This window comes from Anser anser (assembly GCF_964211835.1).
Source record: "Anser anser genome assembly, chromosome: 11".
Lineage (NCBI taxonomy): Eukaryota > Metazoa > Chordata > Aves > Anseriformes > Anatidae > Anser > Anser anser.
This window is the reverse complement of record NC_139732.1, coordinates 19,859,946-19,874,366: the sequence shown is the minus strand read 5'-3', so window position 1 is coordinate 19,874,366 and position 14,421 is coordinate 19,859,946. Positions and strand designations below refer to the sequence as shown.

The 14,421-nt window shown below is 38.7% G+C and overlaps 1 protein-coding gene and 1 long non-coding RNA gene across 8 annotated transcripts in view; both read right to left on the bottom strand.

Annotated features, from left to right (window-relative positions):
- Positions 1 to 14,421, bottom strand: part of CDH13 (cadherin 13) — a 493,014-nt gene that overhangs the window by 456,203 nt on the left and 22,390 nt on the right. The gene's annotated exons all lie outside the window — the stretch shown is intronic.
- Positions 1 to 14,421, bottom strand: part of LOC310905358 — an 80,348-nt gene that overhangs the window by 46,045 nt on the left and 19,882 nt on the right. The window contains exon 1 of the long non-coding RNA XR_014588970.1: positions 32 to 14,421. This exon is cut by the window's right edge and continues 19,882 nt beyond it. This is a non-coding gene — a long non-coding RNA (uncharacterized lncRNA). The remainder of the gene's footprint in view (positions 1 to 31) is intronic.

Genomic DNA, 14,421 nt, shown 5'->3' with positions numbered 1-14,421 from the left:
TAGGTACTCCAGCAATTTGAACATAATCTACCTCAGGCAATAGCAAGGCTGAAAAGTGGCCTCCTCCATCCCAGTCAGTCCCAATTAGCCATTGTATGAAGATGTCTTCTCATCTGCTGATATAAGGATACATTCATTTTCGCAGTGTACACTACAAAACTCAGAGTAGGTATCAAATTTAAAAAAAAAAACACAGAGGAAGTGTGGAATCAAGCCCTGATGCCAAGGGCCAATTCAAAACAGTCTCAAAGTTAGAAAAGTGGGAAGACACAAACATAAGTAGTACTCTAGAAGGATGAGAAAGGGGGAAAAGACCACTTATTTCCATGCTAGATGAAGGGGGGTGTAATTCATAATCCTTTGGCATCAGAATAAGCAACGGACAAAGAATCTGTACTTGCATGGGCTAATACAAACCACTCTTTCCTCAGAAAAAATCCATTTATCGTATCTAATACAATTTTTGCTTCTGAAAAATATAGTCGAGAGGGCACTATCAAGGTATTTTGGCACAAAGATTGATGCATCCTGACGGCAGTTGCTCACCTGGAAGATCTGGCCTCCTAGAGTGCAAGGAGGCAGCTTTTCTACCAGCTGCCACATGCTACATTCTTATATATTAGAGCTTAAATTAGCTTAAATAAAGCCATCTGTTGTTAAACTGTAAGAGTCAAGTACCTCCTTTTTTATGTAAGTTTCATGGGAAATATTGGCAGGTTGGAAAAAATAAGGACACCCTTGAGTTGCTCCAGTACAGGGCAGAACCACCAGGGCTGCTCAGGGTTTATGACACTGCAAACAGAGAGCATTGCTTTGATCAAGCTGCAAGTTAAATATCTTCTTTCCATGCATAAAGTGCCTGCTTACCACGTAAGCGTCAATCCTTAGCACTAAATATTAAAGATTAACGTACATGAACACTGACCAAATCCCCAGTGCCTCATTCAGGCAGAATCCCATTGACTTTTTGGTCAACATTTAACAACAGAATGCTAGAAGAAAGACGCTTATGGGCTTTTTGGATGAAAGCGCAGCCAGCCTGGAATGAATCGTGTATGAACATATCATTAACAAATTTTCACACAGTTCATAAATATGCATAAATATTTGGGGCTTATTCTTTGCCATTCAGAATCTGATCTAAAGTCCTCTAAAGTCAATACAGAGGCTTCCATTAACTTCTCTGGAACCAGGTTTTGCCACCTAAGCTGAAAGGATAATGAAAATGAAAATAAAGTATGTGCAGTGAATATTTTTAAGATATAATAAAATTAACAGGAAAAAATGCGTTATTCTGCAGCTTTCATCTTCATTTATGTACATTTTTTTTTCCTTGGGAAGTCTCTAGTACTTGTTGCAATCTGTATTTTTCTGAAATTCAAATCCACTGGTTCCCATTACGCATTACAAGGTCACAAATGAAACAGGCTGTCTGCTGCAAGGTCCTGTACATTTTGTTGATATGCTCATCTTGCTATGTCAATCAAGAAGTTAGCTCTGCATAAATTCAGCTCTGTTGGGAAAAACAGCTTAAGTGCACTTAAAGGCTAAAGGTAGTAAAATAAACAGTTTGCTAATCCTCCAAATGCAGAAAAAAAAAAAATCTTGACATCCAAGAGCGTCTATCTTCAGGCAATTATACAGCAAATGCATACACAGGCCTTTGAAGTGCCAACACATGTGACATTTTATTCGCATAATAAATCTTTCAATAAACTTTTCTTTGCACACACCACAATAAAGCATGATGTACAGCTGTGTGATCTGTACCGTAGCACCCTGACAATCCCACATTTTATTTATCCCGTAGCCCACTCCACATTCATGTATTCACACACTACTTCATTTTCCTGCAGCTTTAGAATGGTGTTGGTAGAAGATAACTTACCTATAGCTGAAACACTGCTGCTCCTAACTTGTGAGCTGTGATAACTGTCACATTTCACAAGCAGTTAGACAAAATATTTGAGTTAGAACTATACAATGCAGAAGTTGTGTAGCCAGTCAACTACTTTGAAGTTGTAAGCAAATACTAAAAACACTAATCCTGGTAGTTTTTTTTTTTTTTTAATATATATTTATACACAAATAAATACACACACGATACAAATGTATTACTTAACATACTACAATACAAATCACATCACTTGAGATAAGTAGTATTATCCGGAAATTATAGTTGGCTAAATCAAGTTTGCTTGAATAAGCCCTCTTTCATAAGGAAGGAGGTGTGCTTTAATTAAGTGAACAGAAAAGACTTCCCAAATCATCTCTAGTACTTTTGATTATTTTAGAGCTGTTATATGGTGAGTTTTCCTTTGGAAACTTTTTTTTTTTCAGTTTACTATAGTTGATAAATTATGAGATTGCAGCTAAAAAAAATTCAGAGTCTGGGATAATCTCAACACTTTCATAACTCCCTAGTGAACAGAACATTAAACACGCTTGGTTGCTTTGAGTCAGTAATGGGCAGAGTGTGTTTGACATGGTCTTTGAGTCTCTGATGCGGAAGGTGCTTACTGTTTCTCTGTCAATTCTGAAACAAATTCATTTCATAATATTGTTAAACTCTTAAAGATATTAAAATAGCATATTTTTAAAACTTCTGTATGAACGTCTTGTCACCACTCAGTTCTAAAGTAAAAACAAGAGAACTGCATAGCTCATAAAATATTTTCCTTTTTCTCAAAAGAAAAAAATATTTTAATTAAATTTGATGGTATGAGTAAGTTGCAAGTGAACAACTTCATATCACATCATATCAATGGTGTTTTTTCACTTCAGTTACACCAGTACTGAATTCACAGCTGTAGGAATCATAGTTGCATTTTATACTAGCAGAACTTGAACTTTTGTTTTCATGCCACAGAGGGGGAAGCCTTTTTCAGCATACAACCAGGTGCTCTGCATACAGCAGAGCAGGATGGAAATAATGGCAAAAGCAAGCAAGGAGAAAAAAAAAAGGCAGAATAGGATAGTGGGCAATCCTTGATAGACTTATCCTCTCTGAGGACAGAACATTCTTGAAAGAGCCACAGTTGGGCAGCATTTCCAAATACAGTGTCTTATCCAGTTTAGCTCATCTCATGTAAAATCAGCAACTCTCAAGTCTCGCCAGCATCAGGGTAGCTAGTAACTCATGCAAAGTAGGGACGTGGTCCAATATTCCCTAAACACTTCACTTACCAAATTTAAACAGACCTAAAAATCTAGGATTCTTCTTCGGATTTCTCTTTCAGAACTCCCCAGCTGCTTCTACCAAGTGCTTGCACAGACCGAGGAAATTTGATTTTCTGTTTGTAAAATCCCTCAGCAACAGTTTGGTAAGGAATTCTCTTTGTTAGGGAGTTTCCTTACTTGGTCCACGTTTAACTTCTAAATTATTTATCAAATAATCCTTTAGCATGTTTCATGTGTTTTTACTTGTTAAGTTCCTCCAAGCACATTCTGACCTCCTCCTTTCAACATACCAAGCAAAATATGGCTCCTGGAGCTCACTGCATAGTAGGAGCTCCACATCTCTTGCTGTTCCCCTTTCCATACAGGTTTCAAATTTTATGTTTCCAGATATAACATGGCACACTTGGGTTCCTGGAGAAAGGCCTAAAACTTAAAAAGTACAGATAATTACAGCAAGAAGAAATCTACCCATGAGTTCAAACTAAGAGCACAGATTTAAAACAAACCAAAAAAAAAAGCTGACAGACATCTCTCCACTTTGTCTATATGTATATTTGTACAGTTTTAAGAAGGAACAAATTATTTTTTCTGTAAAGTATAAAGAAGTTAAAGGAGTAAGATAATGGGACGAGTATATACTGTTTGAATGAGGAGCAGACAAGTCATACTAACACGCTCAGCACTGAGGAAATAAAATTTCTCAGATAACTAGATCAAAGAATGCTTCTGTCAAGGCTTTCAACAGTCTTGCTAGTCATTGAGAGAGTAACTACTGATCTTTGTCTATCCTTCAGACTCTCTCATTAAAAAAATCTTATATATAATGAAACATTTTTCAGTGGGCAAAACTAAGAAGAACATGCAGCAAATGATCAGTGTCTTGCACGGAGACAATGAAGAAACAGGTAATAAACTCATTAGTGACAAAGCTTATAAAATTAAATGAAAACTAAGGATTGATCCTGTGCTATGCTCATTCCAGGTGATCACATCTGTTAGAATCAATATCTAAATTAATCACTCAGAACTGACACCAGAGGTAAACTTGGGACAACGAACAAACATCTGAACTTCTTCGCAAATAAGTCTCTCGTGGATTTAGCCAGCCTAAAGTGGAGGAATATTGAAGTCTCGTGGAAGGCTCGAATAATTCCCACTTATCTATCATATTCAGGCTTGGAAACTAGTGGATTTTTAGTTTTCTTTTTTATAATCATCATAGCTAGATGTTTCCAGGTAGTTCCGTTTGTAGAAGCCTTTTACAACAAAGCAGCATAAAGAGTTAACCATTCTGAGAGTAACTATGACCCTGTCACCCAAACTGGTAACAACAGAATTCCAGATGTTTTGTTTTTCCTGTTTAGGTTACAAAATAATAATGGGTAACTCTCATCCAGAGCTTAAATTGTGCATTACTAGAGCTTAATGTGGTTTACAAAAGACGTCAGTATCATTTTCCACATCTTGAGAGCTGGAACATGAGCGAGCAAATCTAACACCAGAGACAACCACTCCTAGCTCTTACTGCAGCACTCTACACCAGGTTGTATCACTTTGTGAAGATGGTTTAATGAAGCTGTTTGCTAAAAGCAAGTAGAACACCCTTTCCCTTTAAAGCATTTAAAGGAAACTTCTCAAAACTCTAACAACAGGGAACACTGCCTATGATTTTTTTTGGTTCAGACTTCAGATTTTAAACCAGCTGATGCTTATATCAGCAATATCTTACTCCTTCTCAGCCAAGCAAGAAAAACTGAAAACAGCAACCTTTCCTCCCTACCTGCTATGCCCCCTTACTTTCCCATCCATGACAAGCAAAATTATACCAGCTTGACTGCCATAGATTCAGCGTAGCATACACTGACATGTTCACACCTGGTATGCAGCATTCAATTAGTCATTCACAGATGCTGAATTTGTGGCAGCAAGGTCAAAAGCCAAGTTTGAGCAGGTATTAGTTGATTTGGCATGTGAACAAACACTGAGCAAAGATGCCAAGAAACCATTGAGATAAATTGTCAAATGAGCAGTTAGACAGGGGGGAAAAAAAGCCTATTAAAGTTCTTGCTGGTGAGAGCACAGCAGAGCTGAGTATTCCTAGTGTGAGCATCAGAAGCAAGCCTGCAGAAGGATTTGCAAAGCATGTGCTTTGTCAACATTTGTTAATAGATGCCATACTGTTACCACTAGAGCTAGCAAAACCACATGCCAAGGCACGCATTTGCAGCTTTTTGTGATGAGGTTTTGCCCTGCACTCAGTGCAAGAATTCACCTGTGCCTCAGATGTCCAGAGCTTGTCCTGGGGGACAGAAATCACCACTTCTGTTGGAACAAACAGGTGATATAAAAACAGAACTGGCTCGTTCCTCGATCCTCAGTGTGCCAGCTAGCACACCAGGTAGATACAGATGAGATCGGCTGCATGGAATCAGCCTCTGGATTGTAAGCAAGCACTGGAAGAAACCCTGACAGAGAGCTGTCTGAATCTTCATACATTCTACCAGTAGACCCTATCTGTTGCATAGTTTTGTGTTGTAAAAGAGGAATTAAAAGAACAAAAATAAATATTTTTACTGTATACATCCTCCACACCTTACTCCTCTTTCCTATGTTATCACCTCTTTCTCACTGGTTCCTGAGCATTCAGACAACTTCTGTCCAGATGTACCTCTGGCTTGGCACCAAGAATTCTAAGTGCCCAGAGGATCCACCTTATAGTGGGCCAAGTTTTGAGAAGCACCTTGTCTCAAAAACTGCTTTTAACCAAGTAATTGAGGGAAGATGGACCAAGGATTGCAAGAGCCTGAGTAACTGAAGAGGTAGGTGGGCTGAAGCTTATAGTGTAACGGAGCTATGACAGACAGGTCTCCCAGCGTTGCAGGATGCTCCAAGGGATCAATAAAATCACTCCACAAAGTGCATAATCACCAATTCTTTTTCATCTAGCAGCTAGACCATGCAGTAGAGGAGACAATCACTACTGCTCGAGTCTGAAGTTCAGGCCATTTTTTTTTCCCTGTAGATCACGTGCACATGGCACAGCTAATTTCTTTCACAAGTAGCTTTTGTGACAACTGGAATCAATTTTTACTTGGTTATTTCAGTATTTGCATATCTACAGGTGGCATTTATTGCTATGTCTCACCACTATTGCGTGTGTGCCTGAACACACCGTTTTCTTCTACAACAGCATAGCATATTGCAGCCTAAAATGCTTATTAGCTTAACTATTGCATTAAATGGGCAAAAGCTACTGCTCTCCCATTGTACCAATGCAATCACATTGTAAACCTTTGTCTTTTGTAAACTTAGATTTCTTCCAGAGGGAAAACTAGGAGCAGATCACATGCCAAATGATGCTGAGAGGTCATATTCATTCACGTATACTGAACCAACTTAGAACCGCCTTAAAGCTCTCACTAGAGCAATACAGCACCTGTCACAGCCAACTGGGTATTATGATATGTAGCAACATTCCCTAAATGTGGCATTTTCCCTCGTTCAGTATACGCCCTCTGATATAAGTTTGCATCTGATATCAGAGCTTCCTGCAGCATCTGTCAGTGCCGAGCATCCCCACGGCCCTGGGACTTTGACCCAGACCATTATTTTCCAGGTGCTAGCATTAGCTATCTTCCTGCTGCTGTAACAGATGCCTCGCTAGAGAAACAGACCAATAAAGACTTTTTAGTCCAAGAAGCCTCTTCCAGCTTTACAGTAAAATCTTGCACTTTGTATGGGGAGAAACAGATGTTTGAACATTAAAATTGAATTAGCCTAAATAAAGATTATTCTGAGAAAACCAGACCCTTTCAGAAGCTACGCAGTAAAGCATACTGCTGCCTTCTCTCTCCGAGGGAAGGACGTTAGATGCCTAACTGATTTAAGGATGGTGGTGGACACGTTTTTCATTACAACTCTCCACACAGATACAGCAACTCACCTGAGCATCAGGAACTGTGAGCCCACAGTGCTGGTGGAAACGAGCAAGGAAACCCAAATGAGCAACTGACAACCCAAGTCAAAAACACTGACAAATCTTCTACCACAAATTCAGAACTCTACCAGCTCAGCCACTGCTTGTGTTTCACCTGTGTATCTCAGCAGCTCTTTCCCAATGAGCAGCACTGGAACACTCAAATTCTGTAGGAGCTTCTGTAGTTATTATTTTTACGAAAACAGATTTTTGATTTGTAAGAAAACCCTCCAGCAAAGAACAATAAACAAGTTTTCTCCACTTTCCTTGTTCACAAAGCATATTGTTGCCCCTGAATAAGAAATCTGGATCTAATTGTTAATAAATAACTGCAGCTTGTAGCAGACAAGCTGTGGAATGCAATGCCATTTTGACTCCTGAGTGGTCTTCATTTATAGGATGTCCCCACTTCAGCTGTATTCATTTAGATTACAAGCTAATGGAGGCTGACAGCACTAAAAAGCTGTCTGACCTCTGCTATATTAGCCAGAGATTCATCCCACATCATACAACTGAATAAAGGGTCATGCCTTTAAGTGCCACAGTAGAACATGCAAATGGTAAAAAGCATTTTTATACCAGATTTAAACGGGCATTTGATAGTAACATTTTATCTGAACCATAAAACAGATTGCACGATGTCCGACAGGAAAGAGCTGAAAAAGCGTACGTAGTGAAGCCACAAATGCATAGGATATTTTTGTAAGAATTACAGCAAGGAGAAAAAGTGTTGATTATGCTTGCTTGGTCTCTCCTCAGACAGCTCAGATACCTACATAAACCACTGAAGTTAGACTTTCTTTTCTATTCATTAACACTATATCTCCAGGTAGGTATTTGCCTAGTTTTCTCTAGTGCTTAGAAAAACGTAAACAAAACCAAAAAGAATAGACTGCAGAAAGCATCTAGTAATGCTCTCATCCAACATAATCAGTCTCCAGGGTCTTACATGTGAAGAGGTTCAAAGGTCTGTCTCCACAGCTCGATCACCCCTTTTCATGCTCAGAGGGCTTCAAAAAATAAATGAGTCTGTGGCTTAGATTATTCACACTACAGAAGGTGTCAAAATCAGGCACACAGCTTCATGACACTGTGAGAAGAGAGAAGTAGGCTCCTAATTTAGATGCTTTCATTTGCCTACTAACGACTCAATTACCATCAGAAAGCACAGGTATCTAGCTTAGGCTCTTATATCTGGATGGTATAAATACATCTTCTCCTATCTCGCTCTCAAAGCTGCCTTTAATTCACTAATTGGTAAGTGCCAGAAGGTAGCAAAACAGAAAACACCATTAGCAGATCTGCCTGTGAATTAATACAAGCAGCATCACAAGCATGTTCAAGAGATTCAGGTGCAGAGTCAATATCATGAATGTTTCACACTAAATTTGTTCAGACTGATCTAATGCTTCAACAAACTCCCTGGGATCTCCCCTAACATTCATTACTTATATGTATAGTAGTAAGGTTCCTGGGTCAGAGCTTGCTCACACACAGAAACAGAAGCAAAAATTGCACATGCCCAGGCTTCCAGTCCAGGATACAACAGATAGATAAGTCAGAGAGAAGCACAGTGAGATGGTCGTGATTCGCGTTATCTGCAGGTGACTCAACAAAGCAGCCACTGATGCATTACAGCAGCAGAGAACTTTACAGAACACTTAAATGAGGACTATGAAGTGGTCTTGCAAATACCTCTCCCCAGGTCAGAATAGCAGCATTGGGAGAGTATTTGCATCATTGTTTACATCACCAGTTGGAAGGAAGATACAGTTGACATTTCACTAAACAGGAGATACGTTGTAATGGGCCATAAAGTTACCCATAATCAGTGAGGACTGATGCTGCCCCTTGTACCAAAAAAAAAAATCTAAAAATAAATATGTACAAAGTCACTATGTTACTCAATCTAAATCTCTTCAAGATTGATTGTTGCCTGTTTTTGCAGGCATAAATGAAGGGCTGCTAACAAGCTGAAAAGGCTGCATTACACTCATAGCTGTACTCGCATTGTGCTTTCCCCATCCATGTTTCGCTTTTTTTCCCCTCTCAATGTGATTTACAAGAACTGTTTTGAAAAGATAAGCAATATACTTAACGTTCTGGCTTTCTGATACAGTATTTCTAGATTCTGCTGCAATGCAATAAAAATAAGATAGCCAAAAGGTGGAATTACAAAGACTCCATCACCTGGTGATACTAAGGCTGTTATTTTAAAAAGCCATTGATCCTCTTCAAAACACAGGCAGGCACAACGCAAGCCCAAGCCACTTGTTACAGAAATCTTTAAGTTTAGAATTTTTTTTTACAATGCGATTAAATGGGCCCCCTCCACTGTTACACAAACACTGGAAGAACTTGCTCATTTTCAAAAACAAAATATCGTAACAGTACAGTAGAATGTCCTTCACAAGACCAACACACACACTGGAATACAGATGAAGCAAAATAAAAAGCCTGTATTAGCTTGCTGGGAAAAGAAAGACAAATTCAAAGCCTATCAACCCTAAGTTGCTCTTACTTCATAACACAAGTTACAACAGCACTTTGGAAATTATTGAAATTGCAGTTGATGCTATTTGTCATCAAAGAGCCAGAATGAATTATAGGGAATGAAAGACGTAAGCAGAAATGCTATTAGTTTTTCTTCTGGTCATCAGATATCAAAAACACTTTCAGTTTGCAGTCATACCAGGGAATCACTTCTTTTGCAATATACAGTTTCTATTTTTCCCATTTTTAAAAAGGTACATTAAAACCGCGAGCCCATTTCAGTTTGTAAGATAAATATGTCCATAAGGAGAAAGGAGCATTTTGCAAGAAGAGCACTACAAATAGTGAGGTTACTGCAGTCACTGACTACTTGGGGCTGGAAGAGGCCACTGGAGGTCAGCTAGTCCAACCTCCTGCTCAAAAAGCAGGGATAGCTTCAAAGTCAGACCACATTGCTCAGGGCTTCATTCAGTTGAGTTTTGAAAAGTCTCCAAAATCTCTCCCGCCTTCCCTAACAGCAAACTGCTGTAATACCTTCAGCAAAGCTCTCCCATCTGAAGTAAATTAAAAATCCTACAAGGAGAGCTTGGCTGTCTTTGGCTAAAAGAGATTAGGAAAGCAGCCGTAACAAAGTTCTTGACATGATGATACTTGGCATGCACACCGTAGACAAAATAGATGTTTGCCACCTTAACCTGCTTCTTGTGCAGGCTTGAAATTAAGTAACTTACAGACAAACAACTGTTGGCCTTTTCCAGGCTTATCGGCTACAAGGAACTGGAAAGGTCAGAGTCCCACAACTTTCGGATTCGCACCCCAGAACCTGACAGCCCCAGAGGTGTTTGTGCTGTTCCCGACACAGGTAATGTCAGGCACAACTGCAGCCCAGAAGACCCAGCACATAAGAAAGGGGAATTAAAACAAACAAACGTACACACAGTGTGCAAATGCTTTTCACAGCATCAACTATCTCAGCTAGCACCCCCAACAGTCCCTTGGGACATTTGGGAATTAACACAGGGCATGAACCATTTCCAATAGGCCTTTCTCATGCAGAGAAAGAAGATTTAATAGTATAGACACATCCAACAGCAAGATAGTTGACTAGTGCTAGATCACGCTCCTAAGCATGTATGTGAATAGCTAATAGCAGCTCAAGAGTTGCTAGAAGAAGCTCCTTCTATCTGGGGAGATTTAATACCAAAGAATTCATTTCTCCTTTTATTGTATCCTAGCCCTTCTCATTCAGAGGATCAGCCTTTTCAAGTGACACAGAAAGATGACAAGTTAATGGTTTAGCATCCTCTTTATTTTTCTTCTCTAAAGCCAAGAACATTTATTCACATTCTGTTTCATCTTCCAACCAAAGGAGACTCAAATCCATACTTTCCTCTTTCCCGGGAGAGGGCCCTAATTTGTCAATGTGGATGGAAAAAAACTCTTCAAAATGCAGCAGCTGTAGCCTGGTGATGATTTGGTTGGATTTGCTGTTTGAAAGAGCATCAGATTCCACACAGCTAAGATTCAGTAGCAAGAGAATCCACTGCACACAATCCAGCCAAGATCCTGTGAACACTTAGAGATGAACACAAGTGCCCTACATATGCACATACAGGAACCTCTACGTTTCATAGATGCATTAAAAACTGCAGGACTTAGGTCACAGTTTATGGTATGCTTCCCAGTTTTCAGAATAAAATGGCATACAAAATTATGCAATTGATAAAGATGAATTAGATTAAGTAAGAATTAAAATTTCATCATTTTATTTTTTAGGTAACATACTGAAGTATGTAAGTAACATGCTGAAATCCAGGCATACTGAGGCCAAGAGAGTTTTACAATCAGTCCACCAGGAGCCAGAATGTCGCCCATAATGAATAATAATACAAGATTACTGATATTTAGCATCGTTCAGCATGGGGCCGTAAGTTATTTGCACTTGAACATCCATACTGAATAATGTTTTTAAGTCAACTTATAGGTAAGATAACTGAATCATCGATTAAAAGTGTCACTTTGCTGTAACAGAAAATAATATGAAGGAATTTTTCTAGTTAAATGTGCCTAGAATTAATAAAAAGTGTGCCTATACAGTCTCAGATCTACTTATTCTGCAACAAATATATTCAGATTCATGGTAGGCACAGATGAAGATGCCGGAAGGGTGACTTTTAATCACTGCTGGAAATAAACAAACATCAAAAGAAAACCAATGCCCCAGACAGAAATAAACTTCATTGTGCTCATGTTCTTAAAGAGTCCTCTTGTGTCCTTAGCAGGAAGTGAAAAGGAAAAACAGCCAGACAGCACTACAGTTAACGGTTTGCCCTCGTCAGGGATCCTTATCGCAAACACAGAGTGAGAAAATCTATTCACGTGTCAAATATCATCAACATTTTTCCATCCTTGAAATGATATTATTCAGCACAGGCACAGCTTAAACATGAGTAGATAAATGGATTGCTAGAATATTGGTGCCCTAAATGGAATTCACATCCCAGAGGAATTGAGGAAAGAGGTGCAGAAGAGAAGGAAAAGATGCTAATGCCATGCGTGCTTCTTCCAGTTCTCTGCAATACCTCTGAGATCTGAATCTGCAGCTGCATGAATTCTACCACTGACTTCTGAATTACCAGAATCTGCTACAAGTAACACAAAAGTCAGATTTTTTTTGCTAACATCTCTGCTTCTTACATTGCAAATTTTAAAAGGAAAAGTTTATAAAGACATATCAGATGGACAGCTACTTGATTGTGCGCATCCAGCTCTACCACCTACAATCATTGGGATGTCCACAATACGCTGAGATGAGAAATATCCATGTCAAAAACAGTGAAATTCCTCATGTCAAAGGGACTCTGAGCAGGTGCAACTGATGCTACATCTTCTCACCCTCACTGATTAAATATATCTGGTGCCCTGGGACAGAAAGAGAAAGCCAGAGACATGAAACTTGAGAATGGGTGTCTGGGCGGTATTACAGGTTGCAGTACAAGCCTCTGCAGCCCAAAGGCACAGTTCTCTGTCTGCTCCCCGGCCCACATGACTACACAGCCTACACATTTCTTTTGAATCTCAAATTAGCACAGGATAGTAAAAAAAAAAAAAAAAAAAAAAAAGTGAACTGCAGAGGAGGAGAGAAAAAAAACTTGTCACCTGATTTTTACTTTGTTTTCAAATTTTTGTCTATTGTTTTTCTTCTAGGGCTCAAAGAGCAGAAATGCAATTATATGTACAACAACACACTGAAAGCACTGGAAAATTTCCCTATAGGAGTGGGGAATGAATAAATAAATAAATGAGAATTTCTGTGATCTGTTAAGATTGCATTAATAAGATGCACTTCAGTACAAAAAGGTTAGTGTATTTAAGGACTGTGATTTGGTTTAGAATTTCTTCTAAACCCTTGGTTTTATTTCAGTAAAGTTTTTTTTGTTGTTGTTCTTTTAATAAATATGCCACTATTCTTAGTTGAGCAGATTTTACACACTCCTCTGGTCTATTTGTTCAAGTTTTGAATAGTATCTTGTTTTCTACTCATCCTTTCTTCTGACCAGCCATGTTTCCTAGTGCACCTACTCCAAAACCAGTACTTCCAGGAAAATTAACTATGACAACTATGGGTAAAATCATGTTTTGTTTATATTTCAGGTACTAAACAGCTGCTACTAGATATTGCTACCAGATGTTCTAGAATTATATGCAACATTATGCTCAATTTTAACTTTTACAAAATTACAAGCTAATAAAAAATGACACTGCTGTAGTCAAATGATTTATTAAAGGAAAATCCATTAAGTTCCTTTTAAGCTTCACACCCTACTACCCCAAATAACTCGTCATTATATACATCAGTGAACAGATGCAAATGTCTGTACCGTTTTGAGATTTCTGTACTATCCCATATAGTAATTATATATCCAGATGCCTTTTGCTCTAACAGCTTCATGCACATCTGTCCATCTTAACCTGAATGCATGGTGACTGTTCATTTCATGGTTAAACTACCTGCAAGATGACACAAGCCTGGGATTCAGACAGTTCATGTAAGGATCATCTTTTTCTGCCACACAAATGAGCTTGTACGCAGCTAAGGCGACATCTTATGCATCGAAAGCACCCTGAATCTAAATGATGGGATGAACAAAAACATACCAAAATATTGCAGTGTGACATTCAATTCCATTTAGACACCTCACTTCCCAAATAATTTAAAAGGCTGAAGCATTTATTGTTGTGGGATGGGGTTTTGGGGGGTTTTGATGTTGTGTGGTTTTTTGGGGTTTTTTTTTTTTTTTTTTTTTTTTTTTTTTATGTTTATTTTATTTTTTGTTTGTTTTTTGTTTTTGGGGGGTGGGTGTTTGTTTTAAATACATGAAGTCCTATACCCTGATGATAATCATAAAGCACAGGCTTTATTTTGTGCAGGCTCCCCAGATTACAGTCACAGAGCAGCACACAATAGGCAGTGCCGCAAACATCTTTTCCCATCCACCACCACAATAAACAGAAGCAACATCAAAGGGGAGTGACAGCCAGTAATTAGAGAACTGAAAACTGCCATGGATTCTTCTGTACTAATGAAGCCAGGCACAAAAAGAGTAAATCTAAATAGCTCCTTTCAATCTTCTAACAGGAAAATACACACATTAGCTGATCCACGGAATACTTTAAAAGTTTGTATAAATCTGCAGATGAAACATTCCACCTACCGCTGCCCTCACACGGAGCAGCAGAAAGCCCTCACCAAGTCAAGCAAAAAGCTCAAC